The sequence below is a fragment of the Panthera onca genome, chromosome B1, assembly GCF_046562875.1.
Source record: "Panthera onca isolate mPanOnc1 chromosome B1, mPanOnc1 haplotype 2, whole genome shotgun sequence".
Lineage (NCBI taxonomy): Eukaryota > Metazoa > Chordata > Mammalia > Carnivora > Felidae > Panthera > Panthera onca.
This window is the reverse complement of record NC_138342.1, coordinates 137,510,133-137,536,810: the sequence shown is the minus strand read 5'-3', so window position 1 is coordinate 137,536,810 and position 26,678 is coordinate 137,510,133. Positions and strand designations below refer to the sequence as shown.

General features: G+C 34.6%; 2 pseudogenes; one reads left to right on the top strand and one right to left on the bottom strand.

The window, feature by feature from the left end:
* The first annotated feature begins 10,622 nt into the window (after window positions 1-10,622).
* Window positions 10,623-11,008, top strand: LOC132693235 (large ribosomal subunit protein eL33 pseudogene; annotated as a pseudogene).
* A 2,164-nt stretch (window positions 11,009-13,172) lies between these two features.
* Window positions 13,173-18,381, bottom strand: LOC132692977 (ubiquitin-conjugating enzyme E2 E1 pseudogene; annotated as a pseudogene).
* Window positions 18,382-26,678: the final 8,297 nt, after the last annotated feature.

The window sequence follows — 26,678 nt, the reverse complement described above, 5'->3', positions numbered from 1 at the left end:
AACGTATGGTACCTGTCTTTCTCTGTATCGCTTATTTCACTTAGCATCACACTCTCCAGTTCCATCCACGTTGCTACAAAGGGCCATATTTCATTCTTTCTCATTGCCACATAGTACTACATTGTGTATATAAAGCACAATTTTTTTATCCATTCATCAGTTGATGGACATTCAGGCTTTTTCCACATTTTGGCTATTGTTGAGAGTGTTTCTATAAACATTGGGGTACAAGTGCCCCTATGCATCAGTACACCTGTATCCCTTGGGTAAATTCCTAGCAGTGCTACTGCTGGGTCATAGGGTAGGTTTATTTTTAATTTTTTGAGGAACCTCCACACTGTTTTCCAGAGTGGCTGCACCAATTTGCATTCCCACCAACAGTACAAGAGGGTTGCTGTTTCTCCACATCCTCGCCAGCATCTATAGTCTCCTGCTTTGTTCATTTTGGCCACTCTGACTGGCGTGAGGTGATATCTGAGTGTGGTTTTCATTTGTATTTCCCTGATGAGGAGCGATATTGAGCATCTTTTCATGTGCCTGTTGGCCATCTGGATGTCTTCTTTGGAGAAGGGTCTATTCATGTTTTCTGCCCATTTCTTCACTGGATTATTTGTTTTTTGGGTGTGGAGTTTGGTGAGCTCTTTATAGATTTTGGATACTAGCCCTTTGTCTGATATGTCATTTGCAAATATCTTTTCCCATTCCGTTGGTTGCCTTATAGTTTTGTTGGTTGTTTCCTTTGCTGTGCAGAAGCTTTTTAGCTTCATGAGGTCCCAATAGTTCATTTTTGCTTTAAATTCCCTTGCCTTTGGGGATGTGTCAAGTAAGAAATTGCTACGGCTGAGGTCAGAGAGGTCTTTTCCTGCTTTCTCCTCTAGGGTTTTTATGGTTTCCTGTCTCACATTCAAGTCCTTTATCTATTTTGAGTTTGTTTTTGTGAATGGTGTAAGCAAGTGGTCTAGTTTCATTCTTCTGCATGTTGAAGTTCTCCCAGCCCCATTTGTTAAAGAGACTGTCTTATTTCCATTGGATATTCTTTTCTGCTTTGTCAAAGATTAGTTGGCCATACTTTTGTGGGTCTAGTTCTGGAGTTTCTATTCTATTCCATTGGTCTATGTGTCCGTTTTTGTGCCAATACCATGCTGTCTTGATGATTACAGCTTTGTAGTAGAGGCTAAAATCTGGGATTGTGGTGCCTCCTGCTTTGGTCTTCTTCTTCAAAATTACTTTGGCTATTCGGGGCCGTTTGTGGTTCCATATGAATTTTAGGATTGCTTGTTCTAGCTTTGAGAAACATGCTGGTGCTTTTGATTGGGATTGCATTGAATGTGTAGATAGCTTTGGGTAGTATTGACATATAAACAATATTTATTCTTCCAACCCATGACCACGGAATGTTTTTCCATTTCTTTTATCTTCTTCAATTTCCTTCATAAGCTTTCTATAGTTTTCAGCATACAGATCTTTTACATCTTTGGTTAGATTTATCCCTAGGTATTTTATGATTCTTGGTAGAATTGTGAATGGGATAAGTTTCTTTATTTGTCTTTCTGTTGCTTCATTATTAATGTATGAGAATGCAACTGATTTCTGTACATTGATTTTGTATCCTGCAACTTTGCTGAATTCATGTATCAGTTCTAGCAGACTTCTGGTGGAGTCTATCGGATTTTCCATGTATAATGTCATGCCATCTGCAAAAAGTGAAAGCTTGACCTCATCTTTGCCAATTTTGATGCCTTTGATTTCCTTTTGTTGTCTGATTGCTGATGCTAGAACTTCCAGCACTATGTTAAACAACAGCGTGGAGAGTGGGCATCCCTGTCATGTTCCTGATCTCAGGGAAAAAGCTCTCAGTTTTTCCCCGTTGAGGATGATGTTAGCTGTGGGCTTTTCATAAATGGCTTTTATGATCTTTAAGTATGTTCCTTCTATCCCGACTTTCTCAAGGGTTTTTATTAAGAAAGGGTGCTGGATTTTGTCAAAGGCCTTTTCTGCATCGATTGACAGGATCATATGGTTCTTCTCTTTTTTTTTGTTAATGTGATGTATCACGTTGATCTATTTGCTAATGTTGAACCAGCCCTGCATCCCAGGAATGAATCCCACTTGATCATGGTGAATAATTGTTTTTATATGCTGTTGAATTCGATTTGCTAGGATCTTATTGAGAATTTTTGCATCCATATTCATCAGGGATATTGGCCTGTAGTTCTCTTTTTTTACTGGGTCTCTGTCTGGTTTAGGAATCAAAGTAATACTGGCTTCATAAAATGAGTCTGGAAGTTTTCCTTCTCTTTCTATTTTTTGGAATAGCTTGAGAAGGATAGGTATTATCTCTGCTTTAAACGTCTGGTAGAACTCCCCAGGGAAGCCATCTGGTCCTGGACTCTTATTTGTTGGGAGATTTTTGATAACCGATTCAATTTCTTTGCTGGTTATGGGTCTGTTCAAGCTTTCTATTTCCTCCTGATTGAGTTTTGGAAGCGTGTGGATGTGTAGGAATTTTTCCATTCTTCCAGGTTGTCCAGTTTGTTGGCATATAATTTTTCATAGTATTCCCTTATGTTTGCTTGTATTTCTGAGGGATTGGTTGTAATAATTCCATTTTCATTCATGATTTTATCTATTTGGGTCATCTCCCTTTTCTTTTGGAGAAGACTGGCTAGAGGTTTATCACATTTGTTTATTTGTTCAAAAAAACCAACTCTTGGTTTCGTTGATCTGCTCTACAGTTTTTTTTTTAGTTTCGATATTGTTTATTTCTGCTCTGATCTTTATTATTTCTCTTCTTCTGCTGGGTTTGGGGTGTCTTTGCTGCTCTGCTTCTATTTCCTTTAGATTTGCTATTAGATTTTGTGTTTGGGATTTTTCTTGTTTCTTGAGATAGGCCTGGATTGCAATGTATTTTCCTCTCAGGCCTGCCTTTGCTGCATCCCAAAGTGTTTGGATTGTTGTATTTTCATTTTCATTTGTTTCCATATATTTTTTAATTTCTTCTCTAATTGCCTGGTTGACCCACTCATTCTTTAGTAGGGTGTTCTTTAACCTCCATGCTTTTGGAGGTTTTCCAGACTTTTTCCTGTGGTTGATTTCAAGCTTCATAGAATTGTGGTCTGAAAGTATGCATGGTATGATCTCAATTCTTGTATACTTATGAAGGGCTGTTTTGTGACCCAGTATGTGATCTCTCTTGGAGAATGTTCCATGTGCACTCGAGAAGAAAGTATATTCTGTTGCTTTGGGATGCAGAGTTCTAAATATATCTGTCAAGTCCATCTGATCCAATGTATCCTTCAGGGCCCTTGTTTCTTTATTGCCCATGTATCTAGATGATCTATCCATTGCTGTGAGTGGGGTGTTAAAGTCCCCTGCAATTACTACATTCTTATCAATAAGGTTGCTTATGTTTGTGAGTAATTGTTTTATATATTTGGGGGCTCCCGTGTTCGGCACAGAGACATTTATAATTGTTAGTTCTTCTTGATGGATAGACCCTATGGTTATTATATAATGCCCTTCTTCATCTCTTGTTACAGCCTTTAATTTAAAGTCTATTTTGTCTGATATAAGTATGGCTACCTCAGCTTTCTTTTGACTTCCAGTAGCATGATAAATAGTTCTCCATCCCTTCACTCTCAATCTGAAGGTGTCCTCAGGTCTAAAATGAGTCTCTTGTAGACAGCAAATAGATGGGTCTTGTATTTTATCCATTCTAATACCCTATGTCTTTTGGTTGGCGCATTTAGTCCATTTATGTTCAGTATTATTATAGAAAGGTATGGGTTTAGAGTCATTGTGATGTCCGTAGGTTTCATGCTTGTAGCGATGTCTCTGGTACTTTGTCTCACAGGATCCCCCTTAGGATCTCTTGTAGGGCTGGTTTAGTGGGGACGAATTCCTTCAGTTTTTGTTTGTTTGGGAAGACCTTTATCTCTCCTTCTATTCTAAATGACAGACTTGCTGGATAAAGGATTCTTGGCTGCATATTTTTTTCTGTTCATCACATTGAAGATCTCCTGCCATTCCTTTCTGGCCTGCCAAGTTTCAGTAGAGAGATCAGTCACGAATCTTATAGGTCTCCTTTTACATGTTAGAGCATGTTTATCCCTAGCTGCTTTCAGAATTTTCTCTTTATCTTTTATTTTGCCAGTTTCACTATGATATGTCGTGCAGAAGATCAATTCAAGTTAAGTCTGAAGGGAGTTCTCTGTGCCTCTTGGATTTCAATGTCTTTTTCCTTCCTCAGATCCAGGAAGTTCTCAGCTATTATTTCCTCAAGTACACCTTCAGCACCTTTCCCTCTGTCTTCCTCCTCTGGAATACCAATCGTGCGTATATTATTTCTCTTTAGTGAATCATTTAGTTCTCTAATTCTCCCCTCATACTCCTGGATTTTTTTATCTGTCTTTTTATCAGCTTCTTTTTCCATAACTTTATCTTCTAGTTCACCTATTCTCTCCTCTGCTTCCTCAGTCTGAGCTGTGGTATTGTCCATTTTATTTTGCATCTCATTAATAGCATTTTTAGCTCCTCCTGGCTGTTCCTTAGTCCCTTGATCTCTGTGACAAGAGATTCTCTGCTGTCCTGTATACTGTTTTCAAGCCCAGCGATTAATTTTATGACTATTATTCTAAATTCACTTTCTGTTATATTGTTTAAATTGTTTTTGATCAGTTCATTACCTATCGTTATTTCCTGGAGGTTTTTTTGAGGGGAATTCTACCGTTTGTTCACTTTGGATAGTCCCTGGAGTGGTGGGGAACTGCGGGGCACTTCCCCTGTGCTGCCTTGAATAACTTGTGTTGGTGGGCAGGGCCGCAGTCAGACCTGATGTCTGCCCCCAGCCCACTGCTGGGGCCACAGTCAGACTGGTGTGTACCTTCTTTTCCCCTCTCTTAGGGGTGGGATCCATGTGGGGTGGCATAGCTCATCTGGGGTACTTGCACACTGCCAGGCTTGTGGTGCTGCGGATCTGGCGTATTAGCTGGGGTGGATTGGCAAGGTGCACAGGGGCGGGAGGTGCAGGCTCAGCTCGCTTTTCCTTCGATGATATGCTTCGGGAGGGTCTTGTGGCACCGGGAGGGAGTCATACCCGCCAGAGGGATGGATCCACAGAAGCACAGTGTTCGGTGTTTGCGTGGTGCAAGCCAGTTCCCTGGCAGGAACCGGTTCCCTTTGGGATTTTGGCTGGGGGATGGGTGAGGGAGATGGCGCTGGCGAGCACCTTTATTCCCGGCCAAACTGTGCTCTGTCATTGGGGGCTCAACAACTCTCCCTCCTGTTGTCCTCCAGCCCTCCCGCTCTTCGAGTAGAGCTGTTAGCTTATAACCTTCCAGATGTCAAGTCCCGCTTGCTGTCAGAACACACTCCATCCGGCCCCTCTGCTTTTGCAAGCCAGACTCGGGGCCTCTGCTTTGCCGGAGGGCTGCCCCTCTGCCCCGGCTCCCTCCCGCCAGTCCGTGGAGTGCACACCACCTCGTCGCCCTTCCTACCCTCTTCCGTGGACCTGTCTTCTACACTTGGCTCTGGAGAATCCGTTCTGCTAGTCTTCTGGCAGTTTTCTGGGTTATTTAGGCAGGTGTAAGTGGAATCTAAGTGACCCGCAGGACGCGGTGCGCTCAGAGTCCTCCTATGCCGCCATCTTCCCAGAAGCCTCTAACTCTTTTACTATTAAAATAGCTTTCACTCTTACATACCCTTTGAAATAACAGGTGGGACATAAAAATATGAAAACAAAGTATCCATTACTTCTGGGAACTTAGAACAGAACTAGTTCAGAAATATCAAATACTTTCTCCTTGATATAGAGGAAAGATGACCTAAATAATAGCCCAAAGTCCAATTCATAGCTGCTTTTTACTAAAAACTTGTAACGACTAAAAAATAAAAGAGTAGGGGAGGTATGCTGAACCTAACCAATAAGACGGTCCACACTGATATGGCATTTTTAGGGTGAAAAAATAGCAGGTGTCTTCAATAGAAAATGTAATATATCCTTATGCACGTGTGTCTTTAGATCCATTTCATTATAGTTTGGGCAAAGAAAAAAGATTATTTTTGTGCCATATTTCTGAAGATTTTTTCTTCTTATGAATTCAGAAATATTTTTCAGTAATGCTTAGAATTTTTGAAGAATCTCTGATCAGTGTGGATGTAAAATTGGTCAAATTTTATACCACTTTTGTACATTCTGTAGTTTTAAACAAGGTTGGTTGTAGAGTTACTTGGTTCATCATACTTATAGGTACTCACTATAAATGATTAGGGAACAATGTTCATGCCCGTATGTTTCCTTGGTGCTAGAATAACAAGTTCAAATCCATCAGAATCCATAGTTATGTTACTTCCTACAAAACAAAACCAAAACCAAAAACAAACTTCCATTATCTTCCTACATCACTCAGACTTAAAATCCAACACCCTACATTTTCCTGCAAGGTTCTCACAATCAGGATTCTGCAATATGCATAATTACCTCTCGGGCATCATTTTCTTTCTCCCTCTTATTCATTTAATCCAGTACCTCTTGTTCTCTTTCTGTTCTTCCTTCGCTATAAGCATAATGATGATTCATTTACCTGGAAAAAAGGATCCTCCTAGGTCCATCTGCCTATCTCTTGTCCTCCATCCCATTACATCTTTAATTGTCAATTGGTCAGTGAGTCGTTCTCAGACTACTTTTTTCTCTGACTACTTTAAATTGCAAGTAGTCCCCAGCATTCAATGTCCTCCTTCTTAGCTTTATTTTTATTCTTGCATCTATTACTTTTAATATCCTGTATATTTTAATATTTATTATATTATATACTGTGTTTATTTTTATATGATATATTAATTATATTATATTATATATTTATTATATTATCCATTATATTATATTTATTATATCATATTTGTTAGTATATTATATATTATTTTTATATTTATTATAATATATATTAATGCTATATTATTTAATACTTATACAATATTGTATATTAAATATATACATTTAATGTATATTATTTATTATATATTACTTAAAATGTATATAATATATTATATATATATATTTGTTATATATTATATATAACTTATATTTATATATATTATATAATATTATTTATAATACTTATACATAAATATAGAAACAAATATATATTTACATATAATATAAAAGTTATTAATTATTATATATTTAATATATTTAATATTATTTAATATATAATATACTATACATAATATATTATAACATTATTGTATTAATGTTTGGCTGCACTGAAATATAAGCACTATGAGGACCGAGTTTACTAATACAATTAAATGTCTAGCACCGAGTGCTGCCTGATGAAACTTGTTCAACAAATAGTTTATTCCCCTAAAAATGAAAAAAAATACATTTTTGTACCAAAATAACTATATACATTCAAGAACTTATAATATAAATTTACTTTAAGTTAATTGTTAGTATTTTTTTCTTTAATTCACTAAGTAACCACTGAGAACAAACTGAGGGTTGATGGGGGGTGGGAGGGAGGGCAGGGTGGGAGGGAGGGCAGGGAGGGTGATGGGTATTGAGGAGGGCACCTTTTGGGATGAGCACTGGGTGTTGTATGGAAACCAATTTGACAGTAAATTTCATATATTAAAAAATAAAAATAAAATAAAATAAAATAAAATAAAAAATAAAAATAAAAATAAAAATGCTAAAAAAAAAAATAATAATAATAATTCACTAAGTAACCTATCAGTAACAGCATAAGAATATGTGAATAAAACACACACACGCACACACACACACACACACATGAATTACTTTATTATTTAAACAAATGTGAATTAACTCATTATTCAATTGAATCCCCCAAAAATATATTTTAGGAAACCCTCAAGACTAATTGCAGATGTAAAATGAGTATTGATGTGACCATTCTAACTATGTAAAAACTACTAACAAAATGCTATTTTTTAAGCACCAATATTTGTTACATAAAGATAGATTTTATGAAATAAAACCTGTGAATTCTTTGAACTGTCTTTGGATTTTATATCAGACAGAGAAACTATGAAATAGAGTGGAAAGAATGCCATAAAGTGGTGTTGAAGTGAAACTAAACCAATCCATAAAAATACCAGATTCATCAAATCTCTATTAAAAAATAATGAAAAATATTAGATAAAATCTGAAGAATTGGAGGTCACATTCTCTTTGTATTAACTGGTTAATAGTTTAATTTTCCTTATTCTCACTTCATTGATTGTTCCTTAAGGATATACTTTTAATAAGTTCATAAACCATTATAACCCTTGTTATATGTTTGAAAAGTGACTTCCATAAATTTATCATCATTAAAAAGTAATACACAGACATATTAGCACTTGTAATCATTTTTCACCTACATTACTCTTCATGAATTCTGTTCATAGGACATTCTACCTCTAACAATCATTGATCAAGAATGTCTCTTAATGTTGAACAACCAACACAATAATTTAATGCAGAGTTTAATAAGACTTCTCTAGAGTGATCAACATGGATTTTCCTTTCTTAAGTAAATTCCAAAATATTGATATACAATTTTCTTTGCATTTTTTTAACCTTTCAACTTTTAGTAACATTTTTCTCTTAGGACTTGCTTGCCATTTATTTATTTGTTTATGATTTTGTTATTTATGTTCAAAATAGGAAATTATTTTTCTTTTAATAATAGCAATGAGAATGTATTTATATTTTATTGTCCCGAAACTTCAAATACTTTTTTGAATTAGTAATTCCTAAAATAAATTTAATATATCTTAATCACATTCTTTCCCTTGATTTTTAGTTTTAGGAGAAAATTATGTTTAATTATGGAGAAGTATGCCTCGTGTTTCTTTTCTATTCCCTCATTAGCATTAAATTCACAACACTAATCTTTGTTCCTAATTGGGGAAGAAAATTGAAGTAGCAATGGCAGAAATATGAAGATGCTTTTGATATGAGTATTTTCATTAGTAAATTAAAAATAAAATAAAATATATAGTTTCTGTGGAAAAAAATACAAACTAATTCAGACTAAGGCAAATTTCTAGTTATCTCGAGGGCTCTGTGCAGGTATTTGAGTAGAGGTAGCTGTTTTTAATTGGAATAAACCATACTAAATAAACCTCTTATAATTGTTTATTCTTTTAATCACACATGGTGACTTTTCCAAAGCTAATTATTTTCCCTTATCCAGAATGAATTTTCTGTGGCATCTAGTAAATTCTGATCAGTTTGTCTTCTGAAATGTTGATGTGTATTTGATGTTAATTCAAAGCATTATTTGAATATTTCTTTATATTCATCTTTAAGGTTCAAAAGCTGCCACATACATCAAATATCCTTTGAACAAAGAATGATGTGATAATGAGGGGGAAATGTGCTTACCAATTGCATAGGATATAATAGCATTGGCTCCCTGACCTGCATCAAACAAAGAAACAAGACAAAAGAAAGAATGAAAAGAAACTGCCAGGCATTGGATCAAATGAATTGGTTTCCTCACTAAATAAACAATTTAGAGCTCCTCATCACTTCTCAGTGCATGTTCACATGTCATCCCTGTAACAGCTCAAAGCTGATTTTGTGATGTCTCTGACTTGGTATCAGAGTTTCAGAAAATATCTTTTCTTCTTTTTTAAAGAACTTAGACTATGGATAAATAGCCTGTTAAACATAAACTATGCTGCAACTTTTTGTATTTGTACTGTAAAAGTTTTATCAGACCTACACATCTCATGTACATGTCCCCAATGTGAAGTCTTCCAGAAGTACAGAACAAACCATTTCCTCAATTTCAGTGCCAGATTCAATGACAAAGTAGATCTTCTAATTATTCTGGAAGTTAGTTAAGCTACTTTCCTTTCAAGTCAGACACAGTGTACCAAGAAAATAGGATGGGGAAACAGATTGGTAGGAATTTGCATTCTTTTATATGTTTCATTCATGAATTTCTATTTGGTCTTATCCAATTACCACCCCATTTTTCTGTATTTTGTTGATACAAATTTGTTGGTACAAAATTACTTTTTAATCCAAATAGAATGCCCTCAGCTTCCATCCCTGGTCCTATCAAAAATCTCCTTCTACCATTACATCACTTCTGATGATGCCTCAAAAGTTGGTTATGTTCTATGACTTTACACCCCTGATATTTTTTTAATGTTTTTTTAAATTTATTTTTGAGACAGAGCGAGACAGAGCATAAGCAGGGGAGGGGCAGAGAGAGAGACACAGAATCCGAAGCAGCCTCCAGGCTCTGAGCTGTCAGCACAGAGCCTGACGTAGGGCTCGAACTCACGGACTGTGAGATCATGACCTGAGCTGAAGTCAGATGCTTAAACGACTGAGCCACCCAGGCGCCCCTTCATACCCCTGATATTTGTTTTCAGACCCAGTTTCAGCTGTCACCTGCTAGAACTGTCCTCTTTTGTCCATGTGTATGCTTTATTTCAGCTTCAATTTCTCAAAAAATAAAGACAAAAACAAAAAAATGCAAGTCTATATCAGTAATACTTTGAAAGTTTGAGGATAACAAGAATGTGGTGGGAAAGTAAAGATTAAAACCCATCTCTTTCTGCCATCTTGGAACCTGCCTGGTGGGAACAAGACTCCTGAAATGACAAATATGTCTGGAACGCTGTAGTCCAAAGTTATTTTTGCTGGCTGTAAGTGGGGTCTCTGGAACCAGAGGGAGCACACAGCTCTTCTTAAAATTGAAGGCGTTTATGCTCGAGATGAAACTGAATTCTATCTAGGCAAAAGATGTGCTTATGTGTACAAAGCAAAGAACAACACAGTGACTCCTGGTGGCAAACCGAGTAAAACCAGAGTAATCTGGGGAAAAGTAACTCATGCTTATGGAAACAGTGGCATGGTTCATGCCAAATTCTGAAGCAACATTCCTGCTAAAGCCATTGGTCACAGAATCCGTGTGATGCTATACCCCTCAAGGATTTAAACTAACTGAAAAGTAAATAAATAAAGGTGTAGATTTGAAAAAAAAAAAAAAAGATTAAAGCCCAAATCAGAACAAAAAACAAATTAAATACTAGTATTCTTCCAAGTTCCTTTTTCATCTTTCACCCTTGCCAATCGATAATTCTTATCATTCCTGATTATCCCCAAACCCAACCTTTCCAACATTATGTGGATATTTTCCCCCTCAATAGCTATTTCCAAATTCCTAAAAATATCTTTTCTGCAGAGTTTTGAGAACCCAATTTCTGCATTTTTTACTGTGTTATATGAAGTGACATAATTCTTAAATTGCTTTTCTGTTTTAATTTCAGTATACCTTCTTCCCCATCCAAATAAATAACAACAAATACAAACGAACAAGCAAGGAAGTAAAAGCCATTGTGTATGATACTTATAAGAAACACTTATAGGGTTTAAAATGGAGGGCCCTGGACATTTCTCAGACTTGTTTATTTGGAATTATTGAGCTATTGGCACTGTAACCTGTCTTTCAGTGAGTTGGCAAGGTGATGCACAAAACCACATTAAGGTTTGACAGCCACCTACATGAAAATAGAGCCGTTCTCTCTTGAGAATTACAACATCCTCCTTAGATCACTTACTCAAATATGAGATAGACTTATGTATTTTTATCTCTGGTTTCCACTCTTGTTTTCTTTTCTTTTTTTTCTTGTTTTGGTTTCCACTCTTTTGAAACATAGAGTTTTAGAAAGTATGCTTCTTCTAATATTTCATTGAAAAATAATGACATTAAATGATATAAAATGATTTAAATTACATTTATAGACATGAAATTTTACAATAAAAGTTGTTGATACAACAATGATGTCTTCATTGTTTGTAACTCATAACATATTATGTATCTTTCATTTATGCCGAAGCATTTAAAGTGTTTACTCTATGCAAATCATTGTACTAGACTCAGTGAGGATACAAAACTGCCTTCCAGAAACTTACAGTCCATGGAGGAAGTCCTGACATCTATACAAATTGGTATCAAGCCAAATACACCTTAATAATTATTATTGAAAGAACCTATAAAGCGTACAAAGAGTAACTACAATAGTAACAATTTTATAAAGAGAAACTATAGCTTTAAATCACTTAATTATGCCTAAGCATTTTTAAGCAGTTGTTAAGCTGAGGGTGTTTGGATGTTTGTAGATGCTGATGAAAAACAAATGATAGAGGCAGGAAAAGAGTGTGTCTGTAGGACAGTTTGTTGGGAAACATCATCAGAGGATTAAATGAGAATATATATTAAAGAGTTTAGTAAATTAAGAGATTCATTTTGCTTGTTCTACTATTGTATACTAGCACACTAACAAATGCAGATGTAAGTAGTGCACAACATATAACCAATCCACTGAGCAACTCCTATTTTATACCTTACAATTAACAGCTTAATGTAGTTTACTACAGGTTTTCACAAGTGATTCAAACCTCTCACCTTGGCACAGTAAAGTAGACTGGCATATAACATAAAATACATAACTACTCATTTCTTCTATGGTGTCTTATGGCCCTGTGTCCATTATATATATATATATATATATATATATATATATATACACACACACATATATACATATACGTATACGTGTACATGTATATATATATATACGTGTATGTACTTGTATATATATACACGTATATATATACACGTGTATATATATACACGTATACGTGTGTATATATATATATATATATATATATATATGTATACGTATGTGTGTGTGTGTGTGTGTGTGTGTGTGTGTGTGTATGGTGACAGTCTCTAAAAACTGTTAAATGTCAATGTGTCCTCCCAAGAAGGAAAAATAAATTCCATTTTTGGAGCCAAAAATATATAGTCTTGGAAAGACTTTACATAAATGGCCATGTGTATAACCTGCACAAAATGAAGCTATTTTAAATTTACAGACTACAAGCAACTGAACCCAAATGCCTATTCTCTTTTCTACACTTCAGCTAATATTGCAGAAGTAATGACAGTTTTCAGAGTTGCTATTATCAATTCTGTATAGTGTAGCAGGATACCTTAAGTTACAACAAAATCTTAGGAAATAAACTGAATAAAATCTGTTATAGAAATACCCTACTTTTTACCAACTCCCGCCCTCCCCACCCCTTCAAAATCACAAGTAGTTCTCTCTGACAAACAACATAAGAATTGTGAAAACCCAATTTATGTAGCATATCTCTTGGTCCACTGTCTGGCCATTCTATCATGTTCTGCTCTGTTGGTCATATACTCAATGGCAACACTATGCACCAAAGGGTCAGCAGGATTACAGTCTGTTAAGAAGGGAGAAGATAGAAAGGGGAACTTTAGAAAAGGTTAGTGCTGCACTCCAATTATCTTCTTAATATGTCCAAGCAAATAACTCCTTGACTGTTAATATTACAGTGAGAGATTATCGTCCAAAATGTAACCTTTGGAGGTTGAAAGGGGTATTCTGGTATAAAAGTGGTATAAAGGAGGACTATACCGCCCTCAAATACAGATCCTGGAGGCCCCAGCATGGTGGATCTCCATTCATAGATGTCACCAACTTTGGGACCAACACTACAGTTAGGTGGAGAATCTAAAGTGATGTTTGCCAGTTCCTTCTGAATCCTCTTTGCGTTAGTATTGAGGAGTTTAGAATTCTTGCTCACACTAATTTTACTCTCCTTCATCTTGGGGGCGTTTGTTTCTTTCTTGGTTTCTGGTTGGAGGACAAAGATGAGGAGGAGCTAGCGCTGTCCTTCCGAACGTCATCCAGCGAAGTGAACCCCACACCCCACCCAAGAAAAAGCCCATCTCTTTGTGTCTGACTCCTTTGTGCCACTGCCCTGGTGGGATGCTCCTGCTCCTTGGGCTGGGTTTGGCCTGTCCTTCTGTTGGTGGGAGAGGAGCAGAAGTCAAACTGAGTGATGTTTGAGTAAATATCACTGCATAATATTAAAGTAAGAAAATACTAGTTTAAATTGCATGAGAGATAGTAAGGGGCTATCGCTAAATGAGTGAGTTTTGACTGTGGTTTGAGGATCAGGAAATCTATACAATAAATATTTTATTTAATAAATCAAATGCTAAAAATACAAAAATACTTACTATGAAAATTATTGAATTTTTTGCTAAGTTCCACAACTGCAAGTCTTTTGATAAAAAAATTATACGTTAGGAAAAAATATATTTTAAGACATGGAAACCAGTAAATTATAAGTAAAATTATAATGTAATTTATAAACAAAATGTAAATTTCCAATAAAAATTATGCCAATTCTAAGTACAATCTTGAGATTTTCTTGTAAGAAGAAATGTCTCAAAATGATAGTCATAAAAGATAAATATCTTCCAGTAAAGCTTTTTATTCAAGTTTTTTGAAAATGGTGGATGTATATAATTAGCTAAATTGATTTTATCACACTGGCTACTGCCATTGATAATACTGAAATTGTTTACAATTATTTATGAATTGTAACTAACTATTATCAACTATAGGAAGAACTATAGACCCTAAAGTCTTTAGCACTTTAGTCCCTTTAGTCATTTATCACTGCATTATTTTTTGGACAAGTTCAGTGATGAATCTAGACTCACAGAAATGACAAACTGAGAATAAAAAAGACATCACCTAATTTCCCACATCTCAGAAAATCCCTAAAGAGCATCAGTAAAATTGAGTGTTTTCTAAGCATTGTCACCAAATGTAGAATTTAGGAAGATGGAACTGAGAACTGACAGTCAATTAGAAGCTCAAGGACACTATGAAATGATACATCTGCTGATTATAGGGGGGACTTAAGAATAAGGTGGAGTGAGTGATTGATATCAAAGTGTGATGGAATGACAACTGTTAAATATTATCAAAGAAAGTGTCTCTTTTCAAAGAAGACTACACTGAAAAAAAAAAACAGGCTTTAATTTTTGTCAGTACCTTTGGAAAAAAATACACTGGTAATTCTTTAAAGCATCGGGCTGTGTAGGACATGTATTAACTACATGATTGGGCAGAGAAGATAGAATTTGGTACATCCAATGATATCAGATCTATTTGCCCAAAGAAAATTTTACTCATAGTTTTTTTAAAGCATTATAAAAGCTTAAAATTGAGCTGAATATGGTGATGTCTCAAAAAAAAAAAAAAAAAAAAAAAGAGAGGGAGAGAGAGAATGAATATTATATTGGCCTATTTGAAGCCAGTAGAGGCTTTAGGGAAAAACAAAGTGCTGGTAATATTTTGACTATAATATCAGAGAAAACAATAGTAGTCTCAGATAAGTACAGGGCATGTTTTTGGATGAGTGATTGAAACGGACTTAAAAAAAATAATGAAAGAGGGGCTCATGGATGGCTCAGTCAGTTAAAAATCTGACTCTTAGTTTCTGCTCAGGTCATGATCTCTCAGGTCATGAGCTCAAGCTCACGTAGGGTTCTGCACTAACAGCTGCAGAACCTGCTTGGGATTCTCTCTCTTCCTCTTTCTCTATCCCTCCCCCACTCAGTCTCTGTCTCTCTCAAAATAAATTAATATATTTTTAAAAAATGAGGGGCGCCTGGGTGGCTCAGTCGATTGTCTGACTTTGACTCAGGTCATGATCCCACAGTTCGTGAGTTCAAGCCCCACATCAGGCTTGTTGCTGTCGACGTGGAGCCCACTTCAGAGCTTCTCTTCCTCTCTCTTTCTCTCTCTCTCTGCCTCTACCCTGCTTACACTTTCTCTCTCAAAAATAAGCATTAAAAAAAAAACACGATATAATCAATATTGCCTCAGTGATGGTGTTTACTCTCTAAGGTATCATATTTTTTTTATTTCTATCTAATATGTTCCATCTATAGTTACAGGTGATAATACATGAACTGTCACTTGAAGAAAAAGTGGGACAGTCAACATATGATAACATTGAATTTAGGGAATTCTAGGCAGAGGAAACAGCTTTTACAAAGACAAGGAGATATGGAATAAATGAGTATACTTGGAGTAGTTACAATATAGAATGAGAGAATCAGGGATCAAACTAAGGTTGAAATATAACCTAAGTAGTCTAGGAACTCATGATAGTGGATTTTGTTTTCATATATCAGATATAATACAATTTTCCTTAAATAGTATCAAGAAAAAATAAATTTTATGAGGTATTTAAATAATAATGATTTCAATACAGAAATATACTTCTAGAAGATTTGGATTGAAGAAACCCTGCAAATTAAAAGAGCAGTTAAAAAGAGATTATATCATCCATGTTACAGTTCAAGATATGCTAAGTGAACACTATTATACTATAAACAGGAAATAAGAATGCGTTTATGAGACATTTGGGGTGACTCACTATCCACTTGGTGATATATTAAGGATAAAGAATTGTAATTAAAATAATTTTTCAAATGTGTATGACTTTTAAGTAATATGGCCGAAGAAAAAATATAAAATATAAAAATTTGGAAAAGGGGCAATGATTTCAGTATTGATAAGGCTTAAGTTGCCAGTGGGATATCCAGTTGGAGATAATAAATAAATAAAATTTCATTGTCTCGTTAGTTTCGCCTTTCCCAGAAAATTCATGAGAAAAAAAGTTTTGATGGTCATTATTATATTTGTGTCTTTTGAAGTTTTTTTGTTTTAGTTAACTTTTGTTGTGTAACAAACTATTCTAAAACTTTGTGGCTTAAAGAAATTTAAGTAGTTATTTAGCTCATGTGTATTTGTAGGTTAGCAAAACATCTAGGTGGTTCTTACTGGATCATTCTTACTAGTCTCAGCTGGTCTTGCTTCATGTATTTCAGTCAGCTGGTAGATTGGCCATGGCTGGCTCTTTAAAAAAATGTCATTCACAAATGATACCTTGGAAAACTTGGGCTACAGCCCAATGGTCTCACCCTTCAGCATGCTAGCTTAAGTTCATTTACATGGTTTTAGATTTTTAACAGAAGGAGTAGGAATGTACAAAGCCTAAGCCTAAGAAGAAGCATACTACCACTTCTACTGCATTTTGTCAAACAAGGCCAGCCAACATTCAGAAAGACATAAAGGGACTCCATTTCTTGGAGGTTGAAACTATTGGAAAGAGGGCAGGGAACAATATGGGAAAATATTGGATAAATGTTCATAGAAAAGTGCAAGTTCAGCAATCTTTAAAAAGAAAAGAAAAGGAACTTTTTACATCACGTAGGAGGTTAAAACAATGAAGGAGGTTGATTGAAAATAGAAAAGGTCAGATGCGTAGTGGGAAGACAAGAAGAGAGCTTTTTTTAAAAAATGCAAATAAAAATACTCTAGGTAATTTTGAAAATTCTTACTTTAATGTTTGTTTTGTTTCCATTATCTATATGTTAGTGGTGAGAAAAGTAAAAATTTTGAAGATAAATAGACATGACAAGTGAACACACTCTATGTACTGGAACTCATTCTTGTGCAATTCCATGCTTCATATTGTCTCCTTCTTTCTTTCTTTCCTTTTTTTTCTATTTTAGTATTGTGATAAACTACTTCATTAAATTCTTGGCAGTTGTCTCATGAAATATCAGTTTTATTTCTGATTCATAACCTTCTTATTATATCCCTTTTATCCATGACTTTAAAATGCCTAATTGAATAGATTTTATATTTCAGATAATTTTTAGGTTTACAGAAAAAAAATGAGTGAAAATAGAGATTTCTAATATACCCTCTCTCCTTCTGTACACAGTTGCCTTTATTATTAATGTCTTGCATTAGTGTGATATACTTCTCACAACTGATGAGCCAGTATTGATACCTTATTATGACTGAAGTCCACATTTTACATTAAGGTTAACTCCTTGTGTTGCATATTTATATATTTTTGACAGATGTGTAACATAAATCCACCATTACAGTATCTTCGAGAACGTTTCCACGGCCCTACAAATCCACTGTCCTCCACTTAGTCATCCTTCTGTCTCTCCTTCTGAACTCCTGGTCAGCTACTGATCCTTTCATTGTCTCGTTAGTTCCGCCTTTCCCAGAAAATCATATAGTTGGAATTATAGAGTACATAACCTTTTCAAATTGGCCGCTTTTACTTAGCAATATGCGTTTAAGGATCCTCCATATGTCTTTGTGACTTGATAGCTCATTTCTTTTTAGTGCTGAATAATATGGCATTGTCTGAATGCATCACAGCTTATTTATCTATTCACCTACTGAAACACCTATTTGGTTGCTTCCAAATATTGGGAATTATGAATAAAGCTGCTACAAACGCTCATGTGAAGGTTTTTGTTTGGACAGACGTTTTCTGTTCATTTGGGTAAATATCATGGCTGGATCATAAAGGTGGTGTGTTTATTTTGAAAGAAACTGCCAGGCTGTCTTTCACAGTGGCTTGTACCATTTTTCATTTCCTCCAGCAATAGACGAGAGTTCTTGTTGCTCCGCACTCATAAGCATTTGGTGTTGTCAGTAGTTTGAACTCTAGCTATTCTAATAGCTGTGCTATAGCATCGGATTGTTAACATGCAATTCCTTAATGGCATTAAACATGTTGTTTACACCTTTTCAAATGCTTATTTGCCATGTGTATATCTCCTTTTTGTAAGACATCTCTTCGGATCTTTCGCCTATTTATTACCTAAGCTGTTTGATTTCTTATTTCTGAGTTTTAACAGTTTTGGAAATTTTGAATATAAATCCTTTGCCAATTGTGTTTTCTAAATGTTTCTCCTCTTATGTGTTTTATCTCTTCATTCTCCTAACAGAACCTTTTACAAGACAGAAAATTTTAACTATAATGAAATCCAATTTATTTATTTTGTGTATCATGGGTTATGCTTTTAGTGTTTTATCTTAATTGTCACTGCCAAACCAAGAATGTCTACCTCGTTTTTCTTCTGTTATATTCTAAGACTTTTATATCTTTGTGTTTTATATTTCAGTCTATGATCCATTTTGAGTTAATTCTTGTGAAAGGTGTAAAGCCTGTGTTTACATTCATTGTGTTGCATGTGGATGTTCCGTTGTTCCAAAGCCATTTCTTAAAAAGACTACTTTCTTTTTCCCCCACTGAATTATTTCCCTCCATTGTCAAATATCAGTCGGCTGTATTTGTGTAGGTGTATTTCTGGGCTCTCTATTCTGTTCCACTGATCATTTTTTCTGTATTTCACTAATACCACACTCTTGATTGCTGTAACTTGACAGGAGGTCTTGAAGTCAGGTAGTTTCAGTACTTCAGTGCTCTCACTTTGTTCTTCTTTAATATTGTGCTGGCTATTCTGGATCTTATGCCATTTTATATAAACATTAGACTCTGTTGGTATTCAGAAAATAACTTTCTAGAAGTTTGATTGGGATGGTATTGAATCTGTATATCAAACTAGGAAGAACTAACATCTTGAAGATATCTATTTTTTCTACTCATAAATGTGAATATTTTTAATTATTATCATTTGCATTTATTTACATCTTTGATTCTTTCATCAGAGTTTTATAGTTTTCTTCATACAGATCTTGTACATGGTTTTTATTAGATTTATATTTGTATTTCAGGTTTTTTATGTGTATGTAAATGGTATTGTGTTTTTAATTTTTTAATTCTAATTGTCCATTACTGGTATATAGGAAAGCAGTTGACTATTTTGTATTGACCTTGTATCCTTCAGCCTTTCTATAATGGCTTTATTTGTTCCAGAAGTTTTTGGTTGTTGTTGTTGATATTGATTCTTAATGATTTACTTAATAAGGTGTATTCCTTAATAATTAGGTCATTTCCAAAAGAAAAAATCATTTTTTAACCAATCTGTATACATGTGTATATTTTTCTTGCTCTATTGTACTAAGACTTCTATGATGTTGAATAGGAGTGCTCAAAGAGGAGAGGGTGGGGGGCATCCTTGTCTTGCAGCTGATCTTAGGGGAAAGAATCTAGATTCTCACTTTTATTTATATATTTTTTTCTTAACTTTTTTAATGTTTATTTTTGAGAGAGTGAGAGAGAGAGCATGAGCAGGGGAGGAGCAGAGAGAGAGGGAGACACAGAATCTGAAGCAGGCTCCAGGCTCTGAGCTGTCAGCACAGAGCCTGACATGGGGCTCGAACTCACGGAGCGTGAGATCATGACCTGAGCTGAAGTAGGATGCCTAACCAACTGAGCCACCCAGGCACCCCTAGATTCTCATTTTTAAATATGATGTGAGCTGGCTGTAGATTTTTTATAGATATGCTTTTTTTTTTCCAAAATATGCTTTTTATTTTTTAAGTCTTTTTTTTTAATTCCTATTAGTTAACATACAGTGTAATATTAGCTTTAAGTGTACAATATGGTGATTCAACACTTCCATAGAACACCCAGTGCTCATCACAACAAGTGTACTCCTTAATTCCAATCACCTTTTTAACCCCTCTCCGCACCCACCTCCCCTTTGGTAACCATCAGTTTATTCTCTATAGTTAAGACTCTGTTTCTTGGTGTACTTTCTCCCTTCTCTTTTCCCTTTTGCTCATTTGTTTTGTTTCTTAAGTTGCACATATGAGTGAAATCATATGGTATTTGTCTTTCTCTCACTGACTTATGTCATTTAGCATAATACTCTCTAGTTCCATCCATGTTGTTGCAAATAGTAAGATTTCATTCTTTTTTTTTTTTAACGTTTATTTATTTTTGAGACAGAGACGAAGCATGAACGGGGGAGGGTCAGGGAGAGGGAGACACAGAATCTGAAACAGGCTCCAGGCTCTGAGCTGTCAGCACAAAGCCCGATGTGGGGCTTGAACTCACGGACCGCGAGATCATGACCTGAGCTGAAGTCGGCCGCTTAACCGACTGAGCCACCTAGGCGCCCCTAGATTTCATTCTTTTTATGGTTGAGTAATATTCCATTGTGTGTGTGTGTGTGTGTGTGTACCTTTTTCCACTCATTAGTTGGTAAACACTTGGGCTCTTTCAATAATCTGGCTATTGTAGATAATGTTGCTATAAACTTCGAGGCGCATGTAGCCCTTTGAGTTAGTATTTCTGTATTCATAGACTAAATACCTAATAATACAGTTTCTGGATCATAGGGTAGTTCTATTTCTATCTTTTTGACTATCCTCCTACTGTTTTCCAGAGTGTCTGCACCAGTTTGCATTCTCACCAACTGTGCAAAGAGGGTTCCCAGCACCTGTTGTTTATTGTGTTGATTTTAGCCATTCTGAAAGGTTTGAGATGATATGTCATTGTAGTGTTGATTTGTATTTTCCTGATGATCAGTGATGTTGAGCATCTTTTCATGTGTTTGTTGACTATCCATATATCTTCTTTGGAAAAATGTCTATTTGTGTCTTCTGCTCATTTTTAATCAAGTTATTCAGTTTTTGGCTGTTGCATTTGATAAGTTATTTATACATTTTGTATACTATTCTTGATAATGTCCCAATAGATTATTTTTGCTTTGCTTTTCCTTGCCTCAGGAGCTGTATCTCGTAAGAAGTTGCTATAACCAAGGTCAAAGAGGTTACTGTCTGTGTTCTCCTGTAGGATTTTGATGGTTTCCTGACTCACATTTATGTCTTTCACGCATATTCAATTTTTTTGTGTGTGTATGGTGTAAGAAAGTGGTCCAGTTTCATCCCTTTGCATGCTGCCATTCAGTTTTTCCAACACCATTTGTTGAAGAGGCTGTCTTCTTCCCATTGGATGTTCTTCCTGTATTGTCAAAGATTAATTGACCATGTAGTTATGGATACATTTCTGGTTTTTCTATTCTGTTCTGTTGACCTGTGTGTCTACTTTTGTGCCAGTACCATATTGTTCTGATCAGCACAGCTTTGTAATATACCTGAAATCTGGAATTGTGAAGCCTCCAGCTTTGCTTTGCTTTTTCCAGCCTGCTTTGGCTTTTTTGGGACTTTTATTATTCCATGTAAATTTTAGGACTGTTTATCCTAGCTCTGTGGAAAATGCTGTTGGCATTTTGATAGGACTTGCATTAAATGTGTAGATTGCTTTGGGCAGTATAGGCATTTTAACAGTGTTTGCTCATCCAACCCATGAGCGTGGAATATCCATTTTTTTGTGTCTTCTTCAACTTCTGTCATCGAAGTTTTTATAGTTCTCAGAGTACAGGTCTTTCACCTCTTTGGTTAGGTTTATTCTAGGTATCTTATTGATTTTGGTGCAATTTTAAATTATATTCAAGTTGAAGAAGTTCCCTTCTTTCTTAGTTTGCTAAGTGTTTTTATCATAAAAGTGTGTTGGATGCTGTCAAAGTTTTTCTGACTCTTTTGATAAAATCATACAAAAATTTGTCTCTAGTCTGTTGATGTGATTTTGTTCACATTTTTTCATATGGTAAGAGCCCTTAAGATGAGCTCTATGCTCTTAACAAAATTTGAAGTGTACTATCCAGAATTGTAGCTATAGACACTATGTTGTAACATAGGTGTCCATAACTTGTTCATATTATATATAATAGTATAAAATGTTATTCTACATTCCTTTACAGACTGATTGAATAATGAGCACTAAGAAATTAGAGAGATTAAGAAATTTAAGGGATCTAACTTAGGGGCAATTATAGCTTTGTCCCTAAGCTGCAGTGATTATTATGAAGAAAAGGTGATATAGAATGTTTTGGGACCTATTTTGGAGTTAGTATTGGCAGGGATTACTGATTAATTTTATATGGATTTTAAGGGAAAAGGGAAAAAAAGAAGGATTTTTATAAATATTTTTGTCTGAAAAAAGTAAAGGTTTTTGTCTGAGCAATCAATGCCATCATGTGAAATGGAGATTTGACAAGGAGTAATTTTGGAGAAAAGAGTGTAATTAATAGACCTGTTTATGGCATATATTGCCATTTATAGCCATGAGACACCGAAGGAGTGAGTGAAGGTAGAAATGGTAATAGCATCTAGCATTGATTCTTAGATCTTATCTCATCTGGACAGTAAATAGAAGAGTGAGAGCAAGAAAAGGAGATTGGAAGAAGCAAGAAAATTATGATTGGAGAGAAGTCATGAGGAAAATAAAAATTCTTCAAGGAATTGAGTTTAGTTATTTATGTTAAATATTATTAGAAATTTGAGTTTCATACATTAAGTTTTATTATATTATGAAAAAAGTGGCATATTATGTTTGTATTTTTCCTTGTATTATCCTCACTGCTACCCCAGTAATAACAATAAAACATGAGCACTGAATATGTTGGATGAATAATAAAATACATAATAAACAATAATAATAATAATAATAATAATAACATATTGGCATTGCATATTGTTTTGGACTGAATTGTATCCCATCAAAAATTCATATGTATAGAAGCTCTAAACCCCAGTACCTCAGAATGCAACCATATTTGCAGACGAGGTCTTTAAAGAGGTCATTAAGTTAAAATAAAGCCATTAGAGCATTTCTAGAATCCAATACAACTGGTGTTCTTGTAAGAAGGTGAGACACCAGGACTGTATGTACACAGAGGATTGTCCATGTGAAAAGGCAGCAAGGGGGCAGCCACCTACAAGCCTAGGAGAGAGGATTCAGAAGAAACCAAATTTTCTTGCATGTTGATCTTAGATTTCCAGGCTCCAGAAATGTGAGAACATAGATTTCTGTGATTTAAGCTTGAGAGTCTATTGCATTTTGCCGTGGCAGCTCTAGTAAACTGACACACGTAGATTTATTGACTTTAATGTAAATATCTCTATAATTATTTATTAATTATATTATTTCTGTCGCTAAGTAGTTGTGGCAAGTTAAACCATTAACCTCTCTGGGGCACAGTATAATAAAGAGCTTAGAAGTTACAGAAGTGTACAGGGTCATATGACTGAGTTTTACAGAGAGCAAAGAAAGTAACGTTAAAAATTCCTAAGTCATGTGCAAAGTCCTTGATAATTAAGGACCTGGTCATCAAAATTGTGAAAAGGAGAAAATCAATAAGAATGATGGTATCATAAGTTCTTCAAAGGAGATTCAGTATCAATAGGGTAAATGAAAGAAGCCCTTGAGAAGTTTATTATACTTTCAAAGATTTGGGGTAAAATTAAATGTTTTATGGTCAGACTCTGAAAATTCAATTTGAAATGAAGGAAGATATATCTTACTGGTGTTAGGAAACTTCCATTAAATTAACAGTTGATTTACCATTTGTTCATTTTAATAATTAGCATACTTTATTATAACTTACAATGCATTATACATAAAGTAAAATAGTTGTTTATATAGTTTTTATTTTTCTAGATAAATCTCCATTGACATTTGCATTATAAAATATGTATTTGTTTTATGAACAAACTCATCCCAAATCACCTTTTCAAAGTTATAATTAGATTACATAACAAAATGTCCTCTACATCTGTTAATCTCCCTTACTTAAGCTTCTCTCAAGATATATGCAAAATATTTTTTCCATGCAATAGCTGGAAATGCAGATCGATTTAGAATATTACCAAAAGAAATTGATAAGAAAATTATTATCTTAACTAATTATTATAATTTCATGTATGTGTTTAAGATGCTCATATCGGGTTTGTAAACTCTTTAAATAATATCTATTTTATTATAATGAATATTATTATGCCAACTATTTTGAAAATCATAGAGACTAGTTTGATATAGTACTAGAAAACCATTTGTTATATTTCTTATTACTATATCGGATACTATTTTCAGGTAAGTATTTTATGAAGTTTTTGTGTATTACATAGTGTGATCCACACTATGCCAATTTACATAGTCTAATTAATTATTTTCCTGTTTACAAATACATGAGAGCTGATTTCTCTCTGCATTATAAGTAAACTGCTCTAAAGAAAATAAATAACACAAATTTCATATAAATCAACTAAATTTAAATTATATTTTTAAAATATGTCAAGATAAAAGAATCAAGCTACCAAATATAGAACTTTTAAAAATCTGAAAGAGATACTTTTCCTTCTCTTATAATTACTTTTATCATCCATGCCATTTTTTCTTAATTAAAGAAATGTTTTATGTTTCTATTTTGAGAGAAAGAGAGCTCAAGCAGGAGAGGGCAGAGAAAGTGAGAGAAAATACCAAGCAGGCTCCACACTGTCAGTGCAGAGCCCAACACTGGGCTTGAACCTAGCAACTATGAAATCATGTCTGAGCTGAAATCAAGAGTCGACGCCCAAGTGATTGAACCACCCAAGTGCCCCCATCCATGTCATTTTTAATGAAACTAAAAAATATAGATTCCAAGAGACATCATTATTTTCTGTAGCATGTAGAAAAAAATATTATAAAAAGCACCCAATGAAATTGTGACATATCTCCAATTATAAAAAGTGTTTTTGTTTTGTAAATATTAAAATGTGAGCGACTCTCAAACTCAATAAGTGTGTTATAATTTTATTCTGTTTGGTATAATAACAAATAATAATATTAGAAGATATATATCCAGAACTTTAGATAAATATTTACTTAATTTCTCCAAGGGTATGCTATAATAATGTTCATGAAGTGATATAAACATCTGGACATTTACAAAAAATGAAAATTATTTTAAAATCATTTGGATTTGGATAATATTCTGGTATCTGCTTGTTAACAGTCTTCATCTCTCATGGATAAATTTTGTATTTAATATATATTCGTATTTCATTTAGGGCTTAAAGAACGTAGAATTAGGTGCTGAATAGTAATTACCTGCATTTAGCATATACACAAATGGAAAACTTAATATCCTCAGCCTGATGTTTGATTTGACTGGATTTAACACCTGATTTTTCCATTTCGTTATACTCTGTTGAGAAAATGACATCAACTCGTTTTTTCCTCTCCTACTCACTTCCAATTTAATGAAGTAAAATATTTTTCAAAAAAAAACAGAACATCCTTGAATAATGATACTTTTTAATTTTAATTACTATAGGCATGGAATCCCTTTGAAGTTGACAGCAAAAGATTGTATTTCTGATGTTCTTTTTAGTCTGGCAATTACTGTATTATTGAATAAATCTAGTTATACTGTTTGCTGAGAGAAAATGGAACTATAATGAGGAAATGGAACAAAAATAGTATTTGATCATCCATCTGCATGTCAGCAGGCACTCTCGTACCGAAGACCCTTCCTTAGCATCTATATTGCAGCTAATATCTATTATAGAGATAAAAATACACAAAAGTTTACACTTCAGTCAGTTCTAGGAAAAAGATAAACAAGTGTTTGCTGCATGCCAACTTGTTTTTACATTCCTTGCTAAATCTATCATTTAGTAAGGTGACCCAATTAATGTTCTTCAATTAACTGTCTAAATAAACACATTTTTTGGGGCGCCTGGGTGGCTCAGTCGGTTAAGTGTCCGACTTCAGCTCAGGTCACGATCTCGCGGTCCGCGGGTTCGTGCCCCGCGTGGGGCTCTGGGCTGATGGCTCAGAGCCTGGAGCCTGCTTCAGATTCTGTGTCTCCCTCTCTCTCTGCCCCTCCCCCGTTCATGCTGTGTCTCTCTCTGTCTGAAAAATAAACGTTAAAAAATAAAAAATAAAAAATAAATAAACACATTTTTTTTTTCCTCCTGGAGGGAGAGTGAAGAAAAGCAAAGCAGATGAAATGTAAATTTTCCTTAGAGTTTTTTCCCCAAATTACAAGACTCCAAATGTATGAAAATCCCCTGAATTTATCCAATGGCTTAGAATTCTGCTGTACTAGGTTTAAATAACTTACTTTTATATATTTCCAGCTATCCATCAAAAAAAATGTGCACCAAGAGAATTGTAATCACATTATTTGTTTCCTTTG